General features: G+C 36.5%; 1 pseudogene; it reads left to right on the top strand.

The window, feature by feature from the left end:
• Window positions 1–14500: 14500 nt before the first annotated feature.
• On the top strand, window positions 14501–15418 carry LOC125135151 (olfactory receptor 11G2-like; annotated as a pseudogene).
• Window positions 15419–23766: the final 8348 nt, after the last annotated feature.

Here is a 23766-nt window from a genome sequence, read left to right as displayed (position 1 = left end):
CCAAAATATAAACTATTATAAACTGTTAAGGAATATGCTAGATGTTATTATACTCCTTTGTTAATCTTATAAATTAAACTGATTTCAAAATGCAAAATAATATTTTTACCGGTGGAATTTTACCCATGTGACAGGCTAAGTACCTGTGTGTATGTGTGTACATACATGTGTGTATGTGTGTGTATACATGTGTGTGTATGTATAGAGAGTCCTCCCAGACCACATCAGATTCAACTCCCTAAAAAGTTTTAAGACCATTTTTTTTTTTTTTTGCCCATGAGACACACACCAGAGCTCTCATTTTCTTTATAGACTGTCTTCCCTGGTAGGGATGTCATTATAATCTTAAATAACAGGATCATTTTCCTGATGGCTACACTGTGGTTTGTACTAATGTTAAGGCCAACTATCTTTGAATCTACAGAACTTCCTGAGTTATCTGTTCCTACACTGCTCCCCCCGCCCCCTTCACCAGGTTCTCCTATGGGATTTCCTGGGAAATGAGGATCAGGTCAGTACTGATCCTGACCTGTATTCGTTAGTGTCATACAGGTCAACCTAATGAATACTGTTTCAAAATAGGCAGCCTTATGGAAATCAGGTTTTTTTTGTTGTTGTTGTTAGCCATGCTAGCAGTGTGTGGAAGTTTCCAGGCCAGGGATGGAACCTGTGCCACTGCAGTGACAATGCTGGATCCTTAACCCACTAGGCCACCAGAGAAATCCTGGAAATCGGGTTTTTGATACAACCTTTTTTTCTCTCTTGTATTCTTTGATTTTGTGATGTATTCAGCACTGGAGAAAGCCTGGCTATTCTTTTGAGAGAAGTTTATCTAAATTTTAGGTCTTGGCCTAGGCCAAAGCTTAACCCATAAGAAGTTTGGAATAAGGGTCTATCTGTCATCTCTGTTCCACCTTTTCTCCCCTTTTTTCCTATTTTAGAAGCTCAGAGCTCAAATGCTCTGTTCACCTTTTCTTAATAATACCAGTTTACTGGAAAAATCCCAGTTAACTCATGCATGAACTTAACCTCTAACATCTGTGAATATTTTAGCAGTTTTCATTTTCCATGTTCTGTACACAAGGGCATAAGACAGGATGGCACAAACAGCAAGTTTATCGGAGCAGCATTTGCTTGGGGAAACTTGTAGACTCAGGATCAGTCACAGGTGGGCTGGTCCCTTTTGTTCACTATAACCATAATGACACACATAAATCTAGTGATACTACATTCCAAGAGGGCACCCAAACTTTTGAGATTGGAGGGATTTTTAATTGCATGATTAGGGAAGTGCTAATCCCTCTTCAGATGTGATTAGGGCTGGAATATAATATCAAAATGAAGAAAATTTGGCTTAGTACTACTTCCAGGCTCAGAGTTTGTGGCTGGGGGAGAGGGGAATATAGACTTTTCTCCTGGTGTGACTGGACACTGGAGCTTAAGCTTTGCATTGGCAGAGGTAAGATATGACAAGTTAGTAGTGAGATTCCTTAGTTTAGCCACTTGGCAGAGAAAGGATTGCCTAAGGTCTTGTGTGATAGCTGCTTCATTTCCATGGAGCTTCACAGGAGGTAACTGCCTCTTTGCAAGGGCACCTTGAAAGGGATTAGTTTTGAACAAGATAACCCTTATGTAGAACATGTATCTTTTTTTTTTTTGTACTTTCTTTTGTACTTACTCTATAGGGAAGTCATAACAAGAGTTGTTGCTTCCATTTCAACAAATGAGGCGATAAAGACTCAAAGAGGTTAAGTGCCTGAGGTCCCAAACCAGTAAATGGCAAGGTCAAAGCTAGAGTCCAGGTGTTTCAGCTCCTGTTTTACTGCCCATCCCAACTATTTTGGAGGATCTCCAGCATAAATGTATCTGCGATGTCACCATCTCAGGGGGAAAGTGCATCAAATTAATAAAATGAATAACTGTTGGTGCTAGTAGACAACACCACACCATCTGAGGGGAAAGTAGGTACGATCTCTGTAGCACCCCTCAAAATGTACCACTTAGGGGGAATAATGTTTCTTTTATTTTTCATTTTTACATGGTTATTTTTTTGTAATAAGAATGGTTAAAAGGCATACAAATATCATACGTCATACTTCAAGAGCTGAACTTAAAATATTCTCAAATGTAGTCATAATGTGGCATCAATTGGGTATGGCAAATGAGATCTGATGCAGGTGTTATTTCTGGCAGTAGTTAAAAAAGAAGTGATTCACTTTCAAATGAACTGAAGTGAGAAGGGCAGAACAGACAGTTATTTGCAGTTATTTTACCTGACTGTTGTGATGTGCAATATTCAGCTCCTGTAGTTATCCATAACCTGAGGCAGATTACTACTCTTTCACTTATACAAAATCAAGATAGTTAGTTGACTTAAAGAAGTAAAATGGAAAATCAATTTTAAAAAGGGAGAAGAGAGAGTTCCCTGTTGGAAGCGATTAGGGATTTGGCATTGTCACTGCTGTGTGTGGCCTGGGTTTCATCCTGGCCTGGGAACTTCTGCCTGCTGCAGGCATGGCAAAAAAAAAAAAAAAAAAAAAAAAAAAAAGGAAAAGAGAGAGAGGAGACTAAGAAGATGATGATAGACACTGAGGAGACATGTAAGGGGGATTCAGGCAATCATTTCTTTGCATTTTTGGGTGTTATAATTCTATTTGTTAGAGCCTTTGATTCATTATTTTATTATTATTATTATTATTTTTTTTACCAATTAGATGTTACCCATTTCTACCACTGTCTGCTTGAATCTTTGTTTTCCAGTTGTTTTTGTAGCATGAAGGCCAATTGATTCAATATGCTGTGTCTTAGGGAATCACTTAAGGGAATAGTTGAAATCTGTTTCTATTCACGTGTTTCCTCCTATATCATAGAGGAATAAAGCAACTGTCAAGTCTGGCCTTCTGTTTCTTGGAGTAACTTATCACTCATATTCACTGGCCTCAGAGATAGCATGAATTAAAATGGGATCTAAAAAAAAATCACATTTTCTTATTTATCTGAACTCACTGAGTCTTTGAGCTGGAAGAATCTATAGGGGTTGTGTAGCCTCTTCTTCCACCAGCAGTAAGAGGTACTCTCTTCTAGTTGCTTGTTGGTTATCCAGCTTCTGCTGAAATAATCCACAACAAAAGGATTATTGAAAGGCAGAAGAGCTTTCATTTTTAGAAGTTGTAATAAACTTCCTTGTTACATTCCCAGGTCACTTTCCCATCTTCATTTGTCTGCTTGGTCCTACTTCTGCCTCAGGGAAGGGGAGTTAACACTTACTATGTGCCCATCATATGGGCACACTCTATCAGAATTTTGAACAAGTATTATCTGTTTTATTCTTCCTACAATTACAGAAGTAACATTTGAGCCACGGGAAAGCATTAAGGGCAGTGCTGAGCAGATTTGTGTTGTTTCAACTACATTATGATGAAACTCAGAGTAAGACTACACAGCAGCATTTAAAAATATTTTAGGGGAGTTCCTGTTGTGGCTCAGTGGTTAATGAATCTGACTAGGAACCACGAGGTTGCGGGTTCGATCCCTGGCCTTGCTCAGTGGCTTAAGGATCTGGCGTTGCTGTGGCTGTGGTGTGGGCTGGTGGCTACAGCTCTGATTAGACCCCTAGCCTGGGAACCTCCATATGCCATGGGAGCGGGTCTAGAAAAGACCAAAAAAAAAAAAAATTTAGGAAGATATTCATATCTTCTCTATTTGAACTAAGCACCTTTTGTTTCTTCAACTTAATATGACACGATTTCCAGAGTGCTCACCCTCCTAGCTGCCTTCTTTTGATTCCTCATACCTTTCTGAAGATGTGATCTTACTAAAACCGAATGCAATCTCCCTCATACTGTGTGGCTGACACAGAGCACTGTGATACTATAATCTATTTTGCTCCAGAAACTCATGGAGGGTTAAATTCTTTAGTTTTTTGTGGCAGTAACTTTTTACTTCTGACTTTATTGGTTTTTATTTTACCAGAGCCCTTAGAGTTTTGCTCACAAGAACTTCTTTAAAGACAGTCTGGCCCCATTTTATGCTTGAGTCATTGAGTGTTTGAAGTGAGGAAGGTTAGTTGCTGATTTTCACCAAGTGTTTCAGCTAATTGAGATCTTTAAAATATTAGCTTTAAAAATTAAAATATTAATTTAATTTTAATTTAAACATTAAAATATTAGCTTCCAGTTCTATTTTTATTGCCTATGGATTTGATAAAATTTCTAATTATTTTCACCTATGTTTTTGATTAAAATACATAGAACATTAAAAAAAAATGCTTTTCCAGATCACTTAAAGCTTTTTCTAGGCTAACATGTATTATTATCAACAATTATAGACAGATGGCTAACTAAGCTAAAAATAGAGAAATAATACAAAAGTGGTGAAAATGACATTGTATCTGGAAAATTTCTATCATGTATTACTGAAAAGAGGGCTTATGAAAAATTCTTAGAAGCAACTTTTTACTTTAAACTAGTGCTGTTGTTTAATTTCAGTTAAATTTTTTTTTCATCCTCAGAAGTCTCTTTAAGACACCAATAGTGGTTTTCAAATCACATTTGTAAATTCTGCCTGCACCCTGGGATATAATTTGCCTAGGTCTGAGAATTTAAGCTTATTTAATATAATAAAATTCATTTACATGTCAGTTGTCTCTTACACATTTGTTATTCTTTCTATAGAATATGCTATAGAATATTCCATAGAATATGCTCCTTTGGAGCAGTCCATATTCTGAGCAGCTCTGGAGAGAGGGCAGGAGAAAGCCCAGTCTTTTTCTTTCATCTCATAAACTTGCAAGCGTGGAGACCATAATGCTATCAGCTGGTGTTGTAAAGACCTTTTTAAAAATTTTATTTATTTATTTTTTTCTTTTTATGGCCACACCTGGGGCATATGGTAGTTCCTGGCCAGAAATGAAATCTGAGTTACAGCTGTGACCTTATGCCACAGCTGAGACGTACACCACAGCTGCAGCAATGCAGGATACTTAACCCCCTGTGCTACAAGAGAACTCCTGGAAAGACCTTGTTTAGGTTTCAGTCTAGTGAAAAGTTCACTAAATTCCTTAGAGAAATTCATTCTTTCTTTATAATCACTTTATTTCACTTGTCTCTCTGGATTTATTTCTGTCTCTTTCTTTCTCTATTTATTTTTTTCCTTACAGTTACTTTTAAGATGACAAAGTGACTTCAGATTTCTGTCCCTGGAAAATTTAAGAACTGTCTACAATACTACCTACCTTATATTGTTTCAGTACTTCTATAATAAGTAAACATATTTCTCAACATAGTATAAGTAAAACATATACAAATAGTAGCATTAACTTTTTGATTACTGTCCATCAGAAACTATAGTTTATTCTCTGTTGACTGTCACTTTGCTACTATAAACCAAATACTTATGTGCAAAGTACAGTCTTTTCAGGCTTATCCTCTAAACTTCATTTGGCTTTATAAGCTAATCACTGGCCTAAATCATTTCAAAACTTCAATACAAGTTAACTGAGTGCCTACCGTATTCATGTATGCTTTTCGAAGCAAGGGATATTTTGGAATATGTATTTATATTATTGAATGGTAAGATGTCTTAAAAATTAGAAATATTATTCTTTTCAATAGAATTAAAAGCCTTTAAAATTTTTATTTTTTATTTATTTATTTTTTTAAATAGCTGCACCTGCTGTATATGGAAATTCCCAGGCTCAGGGTCAGATTGGCACTACAGCTGCTGTCCTATGCCACAGCCATAGCAATAGCAACATGGGATCCAAGCTGTTTCTGCAACTTACACCACAGCTTGTGGCAATACCCGGTCCTGCCAGGGATCGAACCTACATCCTCATGGACACTATGTCAAGTTCTTAACCCACTGAGCCACAGCAGGAACTCCTAAAAGGCATTTTAAGAAGTGAATATGAAGTTTTAGTGTAAATTGGGGAATTAAACCCATAATTCCACATTTCTAGATGAAGGTTGTTAATTTGAATATGAATGACACAATTTTGTTTTTCAAACAAGCAAAGATGAATAATCATCATACCAGGGTTGGTGGATGTTCAGTGAAATGTCATTCAGTAAAACTGTTAGAGGGAATACTAACTTGTAATTTTTTTTTTCTGGCAGGCAGTTTAGAAATATCCAGCACTTTTAAAGCATTTATACCCATTACATAAAAATTAGAGGCATAGAAAAAATTCATACAGTGCATAAACATTTCCAGAGATCATGTTAAAATATAGACTCTGACTTAAAAGGATTGCTTGGGCTTGGGATTCTAAATTTCTAATAAGCAATAGGGTAATGCCGATTCTTTGAGTAGCAAAAGTTTATGAAGTTCTTTATACTTTATAGAAGTTGTGTAGCAAGATGCATTTCTGTAGATAAGTTAACTAATACTGAGGAATAGAAAAATTTCTGGAAAAAAATAAAAATTAATGGTGGTAAATTTTTTAAGGTCAGATGATAGGTTCTATAATTTTCTTCTTTATATATGTTTATGTTTCTTAAAATGTCTATGAGTAACATATTTTTATAACCTGAAAAAATAATTATTAAAAATGTTGTTTTTAGGAGTTCCCGTCATGGCGCAGTGGTTAACGGATCCGACTAGGAACCATGAGGTTGCGGGTTCGGTCCCTGCCCTTGCTCAGTGGGTTAACGATCCGGCGTTGCCGTGAGCTGTGGTGTAGGTTGCAGACGCGGCTCGGATCTTGCGTTGCTGTGGCTCTGGTGTAGGCTGGCGGCTACAGCTCCGATTCGACCCCTAGCCTGGGAACCTCCATATGCCACTGGAGCGGCCCAAGAAATGGCAAAAAGACAAAAAAAAAATGTTGTTTTTGAAGGCACTTACTCTTCTGGATTTTCTATCTTCCCTAAACAATTTTTATTATTCCGGGAATGTTACAAGGTGCTAGACCATTATTTGTGCTATGTTTGACTTACCATACAGGATATCATTTCTTCTTGTTACTTGAATTTAGAGTCAGTGAGGTCAATTTCTGTGCTAGGGTTGAGGAGAAAGGAAAAATTCCCAGCAGGACATCCTGTAGTCTGTATTTTACTTTCGGTGACTGATGCCATTTCATAAACCTAGGGCAGGGATTAGAAGTTAAGTTTTGATGCCATTTCATAAACCTAGGGCGGGGATTAGAAGTTAAGTTTAAAAAAATCAAATGCAGCGTTATGAGAAATGATAACCGTCAGCTTCTAGAGAGGATTTGTATTGTTCCTCCTTTCCCACTGGAATGAGTATTGGCTTATGCTCAGTCTGCTTTTCTTCCCTAAAGGAAACTAAAAGAAAAATGGTATTTTGGATTTTAATTTTCTTCAGTCAATTTTATTTTAAGGAAAATGCTGTACTTTAGAATAAAAGTCACAAAACCATGGTAACATTAGAAAGGATTAAATGAAGGTAATATACTTACCTATCTTTTTCCTTTTGCATTTCCAGTAAACAAAATTTGAAAATAATTATTTGTTTTTCAACTAGAAAGGTAGAAAGATACTTTCTCAAACTCACATTTCCACCTTCAAAATATAACACATATTTTCCCTATCCCACATTCATGAAATATTGGTATATGCCCTTCGTTGGAGTTGATTCAGGCACTGATGGGGAAGAGGAAACAGTGTCTCAGATAAACCTTTCCTCTGGTCTTCATTTCCCTCGGATCTCAGAGTTCTGTCCCTTGTGCTTTCACTTTCAATGCATTGGGGGCATGTGTTTTTTGTTTGTTTTGTTTTGTTTTTTGAAAGTTGAAAAAGATGTGATTTTTTTTCTCCTCTCTAGTAGTGATAAAAATGAAAGTTTAGATTCTGCACTTGTCCCCAGTGAAACTATTGCTGGGCCAAAACTGGGGTCCCTAAAGGAACTCTTTGCTAAGATTCCCTTAGATGGATGGACATTACCCCAAGGATCCATCCTTTAATGAGTTTACTTCAAATGTCTGATACTCCTTTTCTCACACTGGACCAAAGATTCTACTCCATCTGAGTTGATGCTTTGCATTTGTCATGTAATTTTGAGGCTCTTTCTCTGGTTAAAGGGACATCTATTTTGTTTACTAATTTTTAAATTCATTATCTGGGTTCAAAAGTCTCATGCATTTTACTTTGATGTACAAATATTAGAGTTAATATTTACTGAAAGCTTATTATATGTCAGGCAGTAAGATGAGTAACTTTTATGAACAAGCTCATTTAATTCTCCAAATAATCTAATATTGTTAGATATTACTATTTTTACTTTTAGGAGAAGTTATTGAAGCTTAGATAAATTAATTTGTAGTATCTAACAAATGGGAATGTCAATATGTGAATTCCTTTTTCTCTGGGAGCAGAGCCTGAGTTCTTAAATACTAAACCATTTACCCTGCATTTTTACCTGGCCTGGAAGAAAAACACTACCTATTGATATCTTATACCAGATACTGTGGCAAATTCTTGCATGTAAGTCATTTAATTTAATCCTTGCAACACCCTATGTACCAGGTATCACTGTTGCAATTTTTAAAATTCTGATTATCAAAGTAGTATGTATTTAAACAAAAATTTGGAAGATTTAGAAAAGTTAAGGGAGCTCAAAAAATTACTGATTTTTTTTAAACAGATATAAATTCAAGTAAAACAGTATATTTCCTCTGGTCTTTTTTGTCTAACAATTTTTCTTTACACATATGAGGTTATGTAGCATTTATAATTTAGTATTTTGCTTCTATTTATAGCCTGCATTTTCATATAACTAACTCTCTTAAATATTATTAAAGCTGTGTGATAGTGTTTTTATGGCATTTCCCTAGTGTATTTAGGCTGTTTAAAATTTTCTGATCTTAAAACAATGCAGTAAGAATAATTGGGTTTAGCTTTTTAAAAATTTTATACCATTTACCTAGAATCGATTACTTGAAACAAAATTTAAATATCAAAAATATATATGTATACAAAATTTAATGTTCTCAATAGGTATTGCCAAATTGCTTTCTAAAATATATTCTCAAAATATGTGTTAGTGATGATGCCATATTATACTATTCTTACAAGCATATGGATGGTATTTTTAAAAATTATATTGATAAAATAAAAACATTCATATCACATTTTATAGTTGCATTTATTGGACTGCTAATTAAATCTGATTTTTCCAATTTCACTGATATAATTTGCATACAGGACTGTATAACTTTAAGGTGTACAGCATAATGATTTGACTTACATATATTGTGAAATGATTACCAAGATAAGTTTAGGTAACATCCATCATCTCACATAAATCCAAAAAAAAGAATAAGAAAAAATTTTTCTTGTGATGTGATCTCTCAGGATTTACTCTCAATAGCTTTTATATACTGTACAGTAGTGTTAACTTTGGCTAACATGTTGTACATACATCTGTAGTACTCTTTTGTCTTATAACTGAAAGTTTGTACCTTTTGACCACCTTCATCTAATTCCCCTTTCCACAACTACCTGTCCACGACCAAAAACCTGATCTTTGAGTTTGGTTTAAGAATTTTTTTTTTAGGTTCCACATGTAAGTGAGAATATGCAGTATTTTTCTTTCTCAAGTTAGTTCACTTAGCACAATGTTCTCAAGGTCCATCCATGTTGCTGCAAGTGGCAGGGTTTTCTCCTTTTTATGGCTGAGTAGTACTCCATTGTGTGTGTGTATGTGTACGTGTGTATGTGTATGTATGTGTATATAATATTTTCTTTTTTTTATAATTTTTTTATTTTCCCACTGTACAGCAGGGGGGTCAGGTTATCCCTATATGTATACATTACAATTATAAGTACTCAATGCTATTCAGCAGGATCTCCTTGTAAATCTATTCTAAATTGTGTCTGATAAGCCCAAGCTCCCGATCCCTCCCACTCCCTCCCCCACCCCCTCCCATCAGGCAGCCACAAGTCTCTTCTCCAAGTCCATGATTTTCTTTTCTGAGGAGATGTTCATTTGTGCTGGATATTAGATTCCAGTTATAAGTGATATCATATGGTATTTGTCTTTGCCTTTCTGGCTTATTTCACTCAGTATGAGATTCTCTAGTTCCATCCATGTTGCTGCAAATGGCATTATGTCATTCTTTTTTTATGGCTGAGTAGTATTCCATTGTGTCTATATACCACCTCTTCCGAATCCAATCTTCTGTCGATGGACATTTGGGTTGTTTCCATGTCCTGGCTATTGTGAATAGTGCTGCAGTGAACATGCGGGTGCACGTGTCTCTTTTAAGTAGAGTTTTGTCCGGATAGATGCCCAAGAGTGGGATTGTGGGGTCCTATGGAAGGTCTATGTATAGATTTCTAAGGTATCTCCAAACTGTTCTCCATAGTGGCTGTACCAGTTTACATTCCCACCAACAGTGCAGGAGGGTTCCCTTTTCTCCACACCCCCTCCAGCACTTGTTATTTGTGGATTTATTAATGATGGCCATTCTGACTGGTGTGAGGTGGTATCTCATGGTAGTTTTGATTTGCATTTCTCTTATAACCAGCGATGTTGAGCATTTTTTCATGTGTTTGTTGGCCATCTGTATATCTTCTTTGGAGAACAGCCTATTCAGGTCTTTTGCCCATTTTTCCATTGATTGATTGGCTTTTTTGCTGTTGGGTTGTAGAAGTTGTTTATATGTTCTAGAGATTAAGCCCTTGTCGGTTGCATCATTGGAAACTATTTTCTCCCATTCTGTAAGTTGTCTTTTTGTTTTCTTTTGGGTTTCCTTTGCTGTGCAAAAGCTTTTCAGTTTGATGAGGTCCCATGGGTTTATTTTTGCTCTAATTTCTATTGCTTTGGGAGACGGACCTGAGAAAATATTCATGATGTTGATGTCAGAGAGTGTTTTGCCTTGTTTTCTTCTAGGAGTTTGATGGTGTCCTGTCGTATATTTAAGTCTTTCAGCCATTTGGAGTTTATTTTTGTGCATGGTGTGAGGGTGTGTTCTAGTTTCATTGCTTTGCATGCAGCTGTCCAGGTTCCCAGCAATGCTTGCTGAATAGACTTTCTTTTTCCCATTTGATGTTCTTGCCTCCCTTGTCAAAGATTAATTGACCATAGGTGTCAGGGTTTATTTCTGGGTTCTCTATTCTGTTCTATCGGTCTGTCTGTCTGTTTTGATACCAGTACCACACTGTTTTGATGACTGTGGCTTTGTAGTATTTCTTGAAGTCTGGGAGAGTGATGCCTCCTGCTTGGTTTTTGTTTCTCGGGATTGCTTTGGTGATTCTGGGTGTTTTGTGGTTCCATATGAATGTTTGGATTGTTTGTTCTAGTTCTGTGAAAAATGTCATGGGTCATTTGATAGGGATTGCATTGAATCTGTAGATTGCTTTGGGTAGTATGGCCATTTTTACAATATTGATTTTCCCAATCCAGGAACATGGAATATCTTTCCCTTTCTTTCCATCTTCTTTGATTTCTTTGATTAAAGTTTTATAGTTCTGGGCATGTAGGTCCTTTACCTCCTTGGTCAGGTGTATTCCGAGGTATTTGATTTTGTGAGGTGCAATTTTAAAAGGTATTGTATTTTTATGTTCCTTTTCTAATATTTCATTGCTGGTATACAGAAATGCAACTGACTTCTGAATGTTCATCTTCTATCCTGCTACTTTGCTGAATTTAGGAATCAGTTCAAGTAGTTTTGGGGTTGAGTCCTTAGGGTTTTCTATATATAGTATCATGTCATCTGCATGCAGTGACAGTTTGATCTCTTCTCTTCCTATATGGATGCCTTTTATTTCTTTGGTTTGTCTAATTGCTGTTGTAGGACTTCCAAAACGATGTTGAAGAGCATTGGTGAGAGTGGGCATCCCTGTGTTGTTCCAGATTTGAGTGAGAAGGCTTTCAGTTTTTCCCCATTGAGGATTATATTCGCTGTGGGTTTATCATAAATGGCTTTGATTATGTTCAGGAATGTTCCCTCTATACCCAGTTTGGCGAGGGTCTTGATCATGAATGGATGTTGGACTTTGTCAAATGCTTTTCCTGCATCTATTGAGATGATCATGTGGTTTTTGCCTTTTTTTTTTGTTAATGTGGTGTATAATGTTGATTGTTTTGCGTATGTTGAACCATCCTTGTGAACCTGGGATGAACCCTACCTGGTCATGACATGAGGAAATCCACCATGGAAATATCTCAAACTTCAGGTTTTACTGTCTCTTAAAAATTCCAAAGCCAGTTTTACTCATTTGCGCTATGAAAAACTCAGCCCCCCCTGGGAAGGTCTTGTAATTTAAGATCTTCCCTGACCATATAATTATCCTTCCAATAACAGAGCTTTAACATGGTAACTTTCTGTTTCATAGTTCCCCTCCAAACTCACTGCAAATTCCTTCCCACCCTCTCTAAATCACCTTGCTGTTTTTACTTGAAATCACATCTGGGCCACAATCACCACAGTAATCAGGGTCTTGTATTATGTAGAGCCATGTCCTGTTTATTGTCACCTTTACTTAAAGTGTTCATCCAGGGAGATGCCGAAAAAGATGCTCAGATGAGGGTGGGAGGAGAGCAGGGTATTCCATGTTACTCTTCATTCTAGGCTAGGAAAGGGAAGGGAAACAGGAGGGAATAACAGCAGTATCCTATAGAAGGCAGAGGAGGGGACAGACCTCCTGATTGCTATTATTTGATCAAGCCTTCTCTATACTTTTTTAGATAGCAGTCTACTTAGGTTAGATTGATTGTGTACTGTGGAATCATGCAAATGGGGTTCAAGCCTTGACTCTACCATTTACTACTCTGTGACATGGGCAACTATCAAATATTTCTAAAATCTGGCATTTCAACAGCTTATTTGAAGTAATTCTCTAGGAAAGAAAGTTTTATCAATCCAAACTGAAGGGACTCAACTTCAGTTCTACTCCCTCAGCTTTAACTTATGCACAGCAGGAGGGAAGAGAGTCTGGACATGTCAGTTTTAACTAAAATGGAATTTTTTTCCACAAAAGGAAGTTTCCTAGTAGTGGTTAATTTCAGAAAGCCCACAAAGTCTAACAACTCTGTGGCTGAGATGCTGTGTGGAAGGTATAGGAAAAGAAGAATAGAAGCCAACAGATTGGGGACCAGAGAAAGAGGAATATAGTGTAGAATAAAATCAAAAGGAGCTTAATTCAAAAGATAAGGAATAAATAAGGTAATTTCAATGATCAAATTAGGCTTTTCTGGGCTAATTAGGAATTCAACTGTACGGTTTTTATTGAGAGAGTCATTCTGAGTTGTATATGATGCAACTTTGGAACACTTTCAATTATAAGGTAGCACTGTGGGAGTGTATTGAGCTCATATCATTCATGAGAGCAAATACACAGAGATAAGAATGTGTATGGAAGCTGAATATGCTCCCTCTAGGTTCAAACAAATACTTTTTTTGGGGGGGAGATCAGCTCATATTTTGTTCTAATAAATAGGCTTTCAAGCATTCATTTTTCTCTCCTTGGTAGTTTATACTATTTCCCCTTGATTTTCATTTTAAATGTGGAGAGTTTAGTAAAAAAATAAACCCAACAAAACAAAACCAAAGGAAAACCAAAGACTTGACATCTTATTTTTTTCTAAGTGGAAAGTGAAAGTGACTGTTTAAGAATGCAGTGTTTCATATAATTTGTAAAAACAGCAAACTGGCAAATTTTGCAAATGGGATTGAAAGGCTATAGTAACTGTGAATGAAGGGGACTCCACAGAGGATAATTTGAATTAAAACAATTTAATTTAAATATTTTAAAGCACATGCTACTTCCTTAATTTTGACTGGGAATTGCTGAACTAGCTTCCACTTATTTATAAGCTCTCTTTCATTTTATATATATTTTTTTCTCACTTAGTAGTGTAACCTCCATATTTTACTTTCATTGCTATCAATCCAAAGCTTCTGAAAGAAGCTCTGGGTTCAAAGTTCTCTGGCACCCATATAGTATAATAATTCTCAAAAGCCAGATGTTGTCTTTTTCACATCAGAATCACCTGGGGATGTAAGTTTTTAATGGAAACTAATGAAGAATTTAGTGTATATATTTAGAGGTGTGCATTATTATTGTGACCTACGAAGAGTCTATAGTAATGTAATTAAATAGGGAGAATTTATGGACCTTGTGATGATGATGGAAAGGATAGTGTAGGCAACAAAATAATTCAAGTCTGGCTGAAGGGTGTGGCTGCTTTCCTAAAGCTTGCTAGTGTACTTGATTTAAATAAAGCTGGCCAATTCAAGTGTATAATGCTCCATTTTTGTCTCTTTTTCTTATAGGCAAAAATTGGAAGAAAAAGCTCTAGAAGAAATAATAGAGTATTAGTTAAAGTAATATTATCAATGATGCTTTTCTGTTTGTCTTCCATCAGTGCTATTTTAAGAAAAATTCTTTGTACTAACTAAATATTAATATTCCATTTTATTCTCCACCTATAATACTACTTACTTCCAATGAGAAATTGAGGTATGGAAACCTGAATAAAATAGGACACTTAATATGTACTTCTGATTATGTCTGTGCATATCAGATGTTAGGGAGAAATGCATGTTTTGCAGAACAAGAATGCCACTGCTACCATTCATGAATTCATGCTCCTGGCTTTCCTGTGTAGTCAAGAAGTGGAAATTCTCCTTTTTGTTTTATTCTCCACCATCTACATCTTGACGTTGTTGGGCAACAGTGCTATTATCTGTGCTGTGTGGTGGGACCAGCAACTCCACACCCCCATGTATACCTTATTGGCCAACCTCTCTTTCCTGGAGATCTGCTACATCAATTCCAATGTGCCCAACATGTTATTCAACTTCCTATCCAAGACCAAGGCCATCTCCTATAATGGCTGCGTCTTGCAGTTCTACATCTTCCTCTCTTTGTGCCACAGAACTTTTCTTCCTGGCCCTGATGGCATTTGACAGGTGTGTTGCCATCTGCTGTCCATTGCACTATCCCACCATCATGACCAGGAAAGTCCACGGAACCCTTGTGTGTGCTTACTGGGTGGGTGGATTCCTCTGGTTAGTTACACCTGCTGCCCTTATCTCCCAAGTTCCATTTTGTGGTCCAAATGTCATTGATCACTATCTCTGTGATCTTGGGGCAATGCTGGCCATATCATGTGTCCCTGTCCCCAAGACAGCTCTGACTTGTAGCACTTTCAGTGCTGTGATAACATTCATCACTTTGTTCTATATCCTTGTGTCTTACACTACGGTGCTTCGAGCTGTGGTCCGGGTTCCCAAAGGTTCAGGCAGGAAAAAAGCCTTTTCTACATGTGCCTCCCACCTGATAGTGGTGTTTCTATTTTATGGTTCAGTCACAGTGATGTATGTAAGCCTGGGATGCAGAAGTTCTTGACCATGTTGTACTCAATTGCAACTCCACTTTTAAATCCTCTGATCTACAGCCTTAGGAGTAAGGAGATGAAGGTTGCCCTGAGGAAAGTTATGTGTAAAATGTAAATATAATTCCTGAATGTTTTCATTTGTTTGTTTTTTCCTTCTTTTTTTTTTTTTTGGCTGCCCCTCAGCATATGGTGTCCTGGGCTAGGGATCAGATCCAAGACGCAGCTGTGGCAACACGATCCTTAGTGCCAGCGGGGCATCAAACCTGCATCCTAGCACTCTAGAGGCACCACTGATCCTGTTGTGCCCCAGTGGGAACTCCTAGTTCCTGACTGGGAGACACTTTGGTGAGCTAAAGTTCCTTCGAGGACTGTTGTAAAGAATCAAGAAAAAATATACTTAAAAGTAATAAAAGGTACTTGATCTAAAATAAATATTTCCAGAGGAGAATTTCTTAAATTCAAAGCTTGTTTCTGTTACTTACTGAGTGACTAGTTACTCAAATTGTTATTTATCTGTTTTCCTAATTTTAAATGGAGAAGACCCAGTTAAATTATATCTATATTGTAGAGTTTTTTGAATTAAGTGAGTTAATATGTGGAAGCATTTGAAATAGTATCTGGCACTCAATAATATTATAATATTATATAATAAATTATCAATAAAATTATGCCAAAATTTATTAACATTAGTTATTTGTTGCTAAATATCAGTTTGAGCAGTTTTTTCCCTAGACTTTAAAAATATTTTATTTTATTTTTTTACTATTGAAGTACAGTTGATTTACAGCTTTATATTAGTTTTAGGTATACATCATAATGATTCAATATTTTTATAGATAATAATGCTCCATTTACAGTTGTTATGTCTCTATTTCCCTATGCTGTGCAATATGTCCTTATAGGCTATTCATTTTATACATAGAGGTAATTTATACCTCTTAATCCTCTACCTCTATCTAATTCCTCTTTTCTCACCTCTCTCTCCTCACTGGTAACCACTAGTTTATTCTGTCTCTGTGAGTCTGTTTCTGTTTTGTTATCACTTATATGTGGAATCTAAAAAATAAAATAAACAGGATGTTCCCACTGTGGTGTAGTGGATTAAAAATCTGACTACAGTGGCTCAGGACCCTGCAGAGGTATGGGTTCAATCCCCGACCTGGCACAGTGGGTTAAAGGATCTGGTGTTGCCACAGCTGTGGTGCAGGTCACAGTTGCAGCTCAGATTCAGTCCTGGCCAGGAAACTTCCATATGTTGCAGGTGTGGCCATAAAAAACAAACAAAAAGAATTTGCCTTTCTCTGTTTGACTTATTTCAATAAGGGTAATACCCTGTTGCAAATGGCAGAATTTTGTTCTTCTTTTTTTTGGCAGTGCCCGTGGCATAAGGGATTGAAACTGTGGCACAGCAGTGACCAGAGCCACAGCAGCGTCACTGCTTGCTCCTTAACTTACTGTGCCACAAGGGAACTCCAGAATTTCATTCTTTTTAATGACTGAGTAATATTCCATTGTATATATTATATATACATCACTTCTTCTTCATCTGCTCATCTGTTGATGGGCTTGTAGATTGCTTCCATATCTTGGCTATTGAACATTCCATATCTTGGCTGCTATGAACATTCATGTGCATTTATCTTTTCTAATTAACATTTTTCATTTTCATCAGATATGTACCAAATAGTGGAATTGTTGGATTTTGTGGTAGTTCTATTTTTAGTTTTTTGAGGAACTTCCATAGTGTTTCCAAAGTGGCTGCACCAGTTGACATTCTCTTTTCTCCATATCTTTGTCATTAGTTGTTATTTGTAGACTTTTTGATGATGGCTTCACAAGTATGAGGTGGTATTTCATTATGGTTTTGATTTGCAATTCTCTGATGATTAGTGATATTGAGCATCTTTTCATATGCCTGTTGGCCATCTGTACATCTTCTTTGAAAAAATGTCTATTAAGGTCTTTTGCTCATTTTTTTTTCTTTTTAGGGTCACCTCTACCTGTGGTATATGGAAGTTCCCAGGCTGGGGGTCACATTGGAGCTGCAGCTGCAGGCATATACCACAGCCACAGCAACAACAGATCCTCAACCAACTGAGCGAGGCCAGGAATCGAGCTCACATCATGGATACTATCTCGGATTTTTAACCCACTAAGTCACAATAGGAACTCCATTCTTCTTATTTTTTAATTAGATTGTTTGTTTTTGATATTGAGTTGTATGAACTATTTATATTAGATTTTTAACCCCTTATTGGTTATACCATTTGCAAGTATTTCTCCAATTCAGTATGTTGTGTTTTACTTTTGTTGATGATTTCATTTGCTCTGCAGTAGTTTTTAAGGTCCCATTTATTTATTTTTGTTTTCATTTCTTTTGCATTAGGAGACAGACCCAAAAACATACTGCTCTGATTTATGTCAAAGAGTGTTCTGCCTGTGTTTTCTTCTCAGAGTTTTCTGGTTCTTATCTTTTAAATTATAACCCTATTATTTTTGTATAAAGAAGAAAGTGCCTATTTTTTAAAAAGATTTGAGTTTTGAAAGATGTCTATATAAATGCACATCAAAAGGAGAATTTTTGCACTCCCCCACATTTCCTTGTCTTATGAAAGGGAAAACAGTGATTTGTTGGATAAAAATTGATGAGGGCTGTCTTTTGGCTCCACTTCAGTAAATAAGAACAGTTATTCCAATTTTTAAAAAGGGCAATTTTTAGGTGTTTTTGTGAATTAAATGAGAAATCACATGTAAAAGTGTTTGTAAAATGCACAGTACAGTCAAAAGATTAAAGCAACTGAAATGTTCATTAATGGATTAATGGATGAAAAAATATGATATATACATATACTGCAATGTTGTTCAACCTTATAAAGAAAGGAAATTCTGAAACATGCTGAAACGTGGATGAACCAGCTGTTCACATACTCTATGATTCTGCTTTTATAAGATTCCTAGAGTAGTCAAATTAATAGAGACAGAAAGTAGGATGATAGTTGCCTGGGGCTGGGGAAGGAGAAGTGGGGAATTATTGTTTAATAAATACAGAGTTCCAATTTTGGAAGATGAAAAGAGTTATGGAAATGGATGGTGGTAACGATTTCTCAGCATCGTGAATGTGCTTAATGGCACAGAACTGTACACTTAAAATTATTAAACATAAATGTTATGTTATCTGTATTTTACCACAAAAAAAATAACAAACATTCAAAGCATACTAGCAGGGTCAATTGTTTTTTATTTTGATTATTATCAATTAACATTTCTACTTTACTCTTTTCCAGCAGCCCCTATGGCTGTAGTCTTATCTGTGTGTGCACTTTCTTTCCCTCTCTGAAGTTACTGTAATAGCTATTTCTCAGTAATAAAAGCTGCAGAGGGTGGGATATTTTCTCTTCAAATCATTAATACTTCTCCACTCCCCAACTCTAACAGAGCTTTGCCCTCCAGGGTGCCTCTTTGCTTTGCTCTTTGATAGACACAAAGAGTGATTTCAAGAAGGCAGCTACTCGTCTTTCTCCAATGCAGATTTCCCACCTCAGGGAGTAGACTAAAGACTCTGAAGTTGATCCTGTAGGTGAGAAGAAAATATTTAAGGAGGAAAGCAAGAAAATGACATGATAAGATTTGCATTTTAGAAAACTTGTGTCTAGATACTGCACTGTTCAAGGCCATAATATAGTTCCTTCTCTCACTAAATGTCCAATTAGCTTTAAGGAGATGATGAACTCAAATTAATTTCATTATCTCAGTCTTTTGGGCATTTCACAATTCCTTTTGGAAATACAGCCAGGAAATCTCTATTTTACAGTAATAATGTCAGAATTTAAGGTTAATATCTTGATATTTATGTTTGGTAGGTATTCACTTAAAATTAATTTCTTTTCTTATTGAAAGTGCCCAAATTGCATAAGTATAATTCAAAAACTATAATTCAAAAAGATACATGAACCTTAATGTTCACTGCAGCACTATTCACAATAGCCAAGACATGGAAACAACCTAAATGTCCATTGACTGATGAATGGATTAAGATGTACATATATACAATGGAATACTACTCAGCCACAAAAAGAATAAAATAATGCCATTCACAGCAACATGGATACAGCTAGAGATTATCATACTAAGTGAAGTAAGTCAGAAAGACAAAGACAAATACTGTATGATATCACTTATATGTGGACTCTAAAATATAGCTTAAATGAACCAATCTGCAAAACAGAAATAGACTCATAGCCATAGCGGGCAGATTTGTGGTTGTCAAGGGAGTGGGGGTAGGGAGTGGGATGAACTGAGAGTTTGGGATTAGTAGATGCAATCCATTAAATTTAGAATAGAAAAACAGTAAGGTCCTACTGTGTGGTGTAGAGAACTGTATCTAATCTCTTGAGACAGACCATGACAGAGGATAATATAAGAAAGGGAATGTATCTATATGTAGGACTGGGTCACTTTGCTATACAGCAGAAATTGGCACAACATTGTAAATCAACTATCATTTAATAAAAAATAAATACAGAATGGGAGTTCCCATAGTGGCTCAGTGGGTTAAGAACCTGACACTGTCTCTGTGAGGATGTGGATTCATCCCTGGCCTCACTCAGTGGGTTAAGGATCTGGTGTTGCTGCAAGCTGTGGCATAGGTTGCAGATGCAGCATAGATTCAGTGTTGCTGTAGCTGTGGCATAGACCTGCAGCTGCAGCTCCAATTTGACCCCTAGCCTGTCGCTTTGCTATACAGCAGAAATTGGCACAACATTGTAAATCAACTACACATTAATAAAAAAAATAAAAAGTTCAGAAAAGAAAGAAAGTGCTAAATTGAAATTCTGGGTAATGGAGTTCCCTGGTGGCTCAGCAGGTACAAGATTGGTGTTGTCACTGCTGTGGCTTGGGTTGCTCTGTGGCACCGGTTCAATCCCTAGCCTAGGAACTTCTGCACGCTGTGGGTGTGGCCAAAAAAAGAGAAAAGAAATTCTGGGTCTTTCATTCACTGTGGAATCTAAACAATAGAATAACCCCTGAGGCTTCTACAACACTTTTGGCATCTGAAAACAATCTTGAAAAAATAAGAACAACAAAAACTCTCCTATATTCCCTTGAGCCCTCTGTAGCATAGTTCCACGGAAGCTTTTTGATGTTACATATAGAGTGTATGACAAAGTCTGTGTTAAATGTAATACAGTTCTTATGAGTCAGAGGAAACTGCAAGTGTGTAAAGAGGTTAAAAAAGTCATGTGCTAGAATATAGAGCCCATCTTTAGAAAGTAGAATATAAAAATTCTCCAACAAATGTGATTTGCATGATGTATGAGGGTCCTAAGGTAATGACCTGGTTTAGATCCAGTGAGTTCTAAAGCATCACATAGCCCTCATGTGTGCATATTGAAACAGCATGAGATCTAAGTTGGTTCTAATGGCTCATGAGTAGTTAATAGAGTTCTCCATATCTTTATTTGGTATGATCATTAACTTTGTGTTCTCGAGGATGTAGATTATAGGTTTGAAGGGTAGCCATTGGGTCACCTTGGATGAAAAGAGGGTCTTAAAGTCATGTTCATGTTCTCTCAGTTGACACTGATGTATATCATCATAATGGAGGCATAAAGTAGTATTGCTTTATTTATTTATAAAGCCCAGTTTGAATAACTAAGCCAGTAGCACAGTATACAGCCTTGGTGCTAAGAATAGAGAGGAAAGTAATAGTAATAAAGAAAATTCTGGAACCTTTCTGGAGGGAAATGTGACCACATTGACCAAAATTTAAAATGCATTTACTCTGTGACTCCAAATTTTTATTTCTTATCATTGTCCTTCATACAAATTTTTTCCTTAATTTTTCCCTGCTACTTTTGAATTAGAAAATCAAAGGGAATTACCCCCATAAAGATATACATTATGATATAGACAACCACAGTTGTTTTCCTTTATATATTTATCAAAATGTAATTAGTTGGGAGTTTGTTCCCTTGTGGCACAGTGGGTTAAGGATCTGGCATTGTCACGGCAGTGGCTCAAGTCACTGCTCTAGCATGGGTTTGATCCCTGGCCCAGGAACTTCCACATGCCCTGCATGTGGCAACAAAATAAGTAAATAAATTATTTGATTCAATTAGTCACATTTTTCTCCAATCTTCTTTTTAGTAGATAAAACATGAACTGTGTTTCTTTAATACTCATTTAAATTCCAATGGGTATTCCTGATCAACAGGTGATTGTTCTACAAGTGATGATTCTGGGACTTAGGTTTTTTTCCCCATTTTGGCTTTATCACTTTCAAAGCTCAGCTTCCTGGGTCATATCAAGGACCATGTGTGGGTAAGGCCTGAAGTGTTGCACATCAGTTTTAAGTACATTCTACTGACTAGGCTAGAACTCAGTCACATGAACACACCTAACTGCAAGGAAGGCTTAGAAAAAATGTAGCTTTGACTTGAAGGAGAGGAAACAGATTTGTCTCTGTCATAGAATTAGTGTCTTAACTTCTTTGTTGACCAACATCTATCTTGTTTGATTTATATGTAGAAATAAGGAGTTTGTAAATAAAAGAAACAGCTCTGTGGAATAAGTTTATTTTCAATTTAGTGTTTGAAATTAAAGCTGCCATTTGGACAGCAGGAATGGGAGTCTGGGTCTAACAGAGTTTGAAGGTAATGGTACATATGTCAAAAACTTTGTTAGCTAAGACGTAATTTATTAAGGTTAGGATAGGCAACTCTGGAGGGACCAATACTGTGTTAACTGGAATATGTATGTGTATGTACATGTATTTGTGTGTGAGTATACATATTAGTGTTGCACATACATGTAGTTTTCTTCTTCAGTATGATAATCACTGAAGACATGTACTCAACTCTGTATGATGCATGTTAATTGCTACCATCACCCCTGGAGTTGAGGTCTCCAGAGAAGGGCTTTGGAGTCTGGAAGGTATAAGTAATGAGGAAGGGAGAGATTTGTGTCATGTTCTATTCTCTGAGTAAAACACGAGAGGGATTTTTGTGAAGAAGGGAGCTGAAAGGTGTTTCATCACGGAGCTGACACCTTAGATTCCTCGAGTTAAGTGTGTATGGGCACAATCTCTATGTCTGTTTTACTTTATATATTGATATGAAAAAGGAGTATAAAATTTCCTGATTATTTTCCTTTGCAACACTGTTCCTACTAGAAAAACCTTATTAGACATGGGATTAAGGAATTTTTTTTTGTCACATCATTTCGTCTTTTGCAGGTCATATTCAAAAGAATTGTATGCTTGGCAGACAGGAAAATGGGAATTTTTTTTCTTGAAGACTTGGGCACTAATTTAGGATGATTATTTCCTGTTAATCTGTTCACTTTCACACAGAGGACAACATAACAAGTCAACACCCATTTTGTGTGGCTCGTGAGAGAAGAAAACTTTGAAAGTAGAAGCTAATTTACTTAATGAAATATAAAATGCATATTCAAGACTGGGGAATCAAATGGATTTGAGAGATACCCAAAGGCAAGAATGGTAATTGACTCTTCTGAAAGTTGACCTGTGGGAACAGAAAGACCCTCAGAGTGCGATGGTTGTGCTGGGAGTGGCTGTTTCCTGTGAGGCATCCCAGATGAGAGGACAATCAGAAGAGAGCTAAAGAGTTTCACTGTGGCAAATGGAAAGCAAGAGCTCTCTTTTCTGTGTCTTCCTTCTGTGCTCCTTGAGCAGCATTTAATTGCCTCGGCTGATTTTATTTTATTTTTTAAAGGTTTTCTTTACTTTTTTATCATAGTTGATTTACAATGTTCTGTCAATTTCTGCTGTATAGCAAAGTGTATGTATATACACACACACATTCTTTTTCTCACATTCACCTGAAGGAGCAAACAATGAAACAGACCTCTGCAGCCTAACAGACACCAAGTTCAAAAAGGAGACCTCTGATGATTTTAAAGACCAGGAGATTAGGTTTCTCCCATTACCCATCTCTTGAATCCATCCCTGGTGTGTTTTTGCCTATACATTACCCTATGACAGGCTTTTCACTGCTTTTCCCTCGGTTTGTTGAAGTAGCTTTCTAATAGGTTCCTGCTAATTTCATTAATTACACTGAAATTGTCTAGAAAATTGTCTTGCAAATGCAGCTTCCATAAACCTTTGATCATTTACTCTTCTGTTAGAGCAGCTCAAGTTTTCCACTGATAGCAAGTTAAGCCTGAACTAGTCACTGACAGTGAGTCCTCCTCCATGTGGTCCCATCTCCGTACCTTATATCTTACTATTTCTTTACAAGTATTCTAGACTTCATTCTTTTGGACTTTAAACATAATTTCTTGCATTCAAATCTTTTCACATTATTATTATATGCTAATAATGTTCTGCCTCCATCATTGCCCTCGGAACATTCTGTCTTTTGCCAAAGTTCATATCCCTCTCAGAAGCCTTTCCTTATTTTTTTCCAACTGAATATAATTGTCATGGCTCACACAACAACA

Source organism: Phacochoerus africanus, chromosome 9 (assembly GCF_016906955.1).
Source record: "Phacochoerus africanus isolate WHEZ1 chromosome 9, ROS_Pafr_v1, whole genome shotgun sequence".
NCBI lineage: Eukaryota > Metazoa > Chordata > Mammalia > Artiodactyla > Suidae > Phacochoerus > Phacochoerus africanus.
The sequence above is the reverse complement of the archived record's forward strand: the minus strand, read 5'-3'. Positions and strand labels throughout refer to the sequence as shown.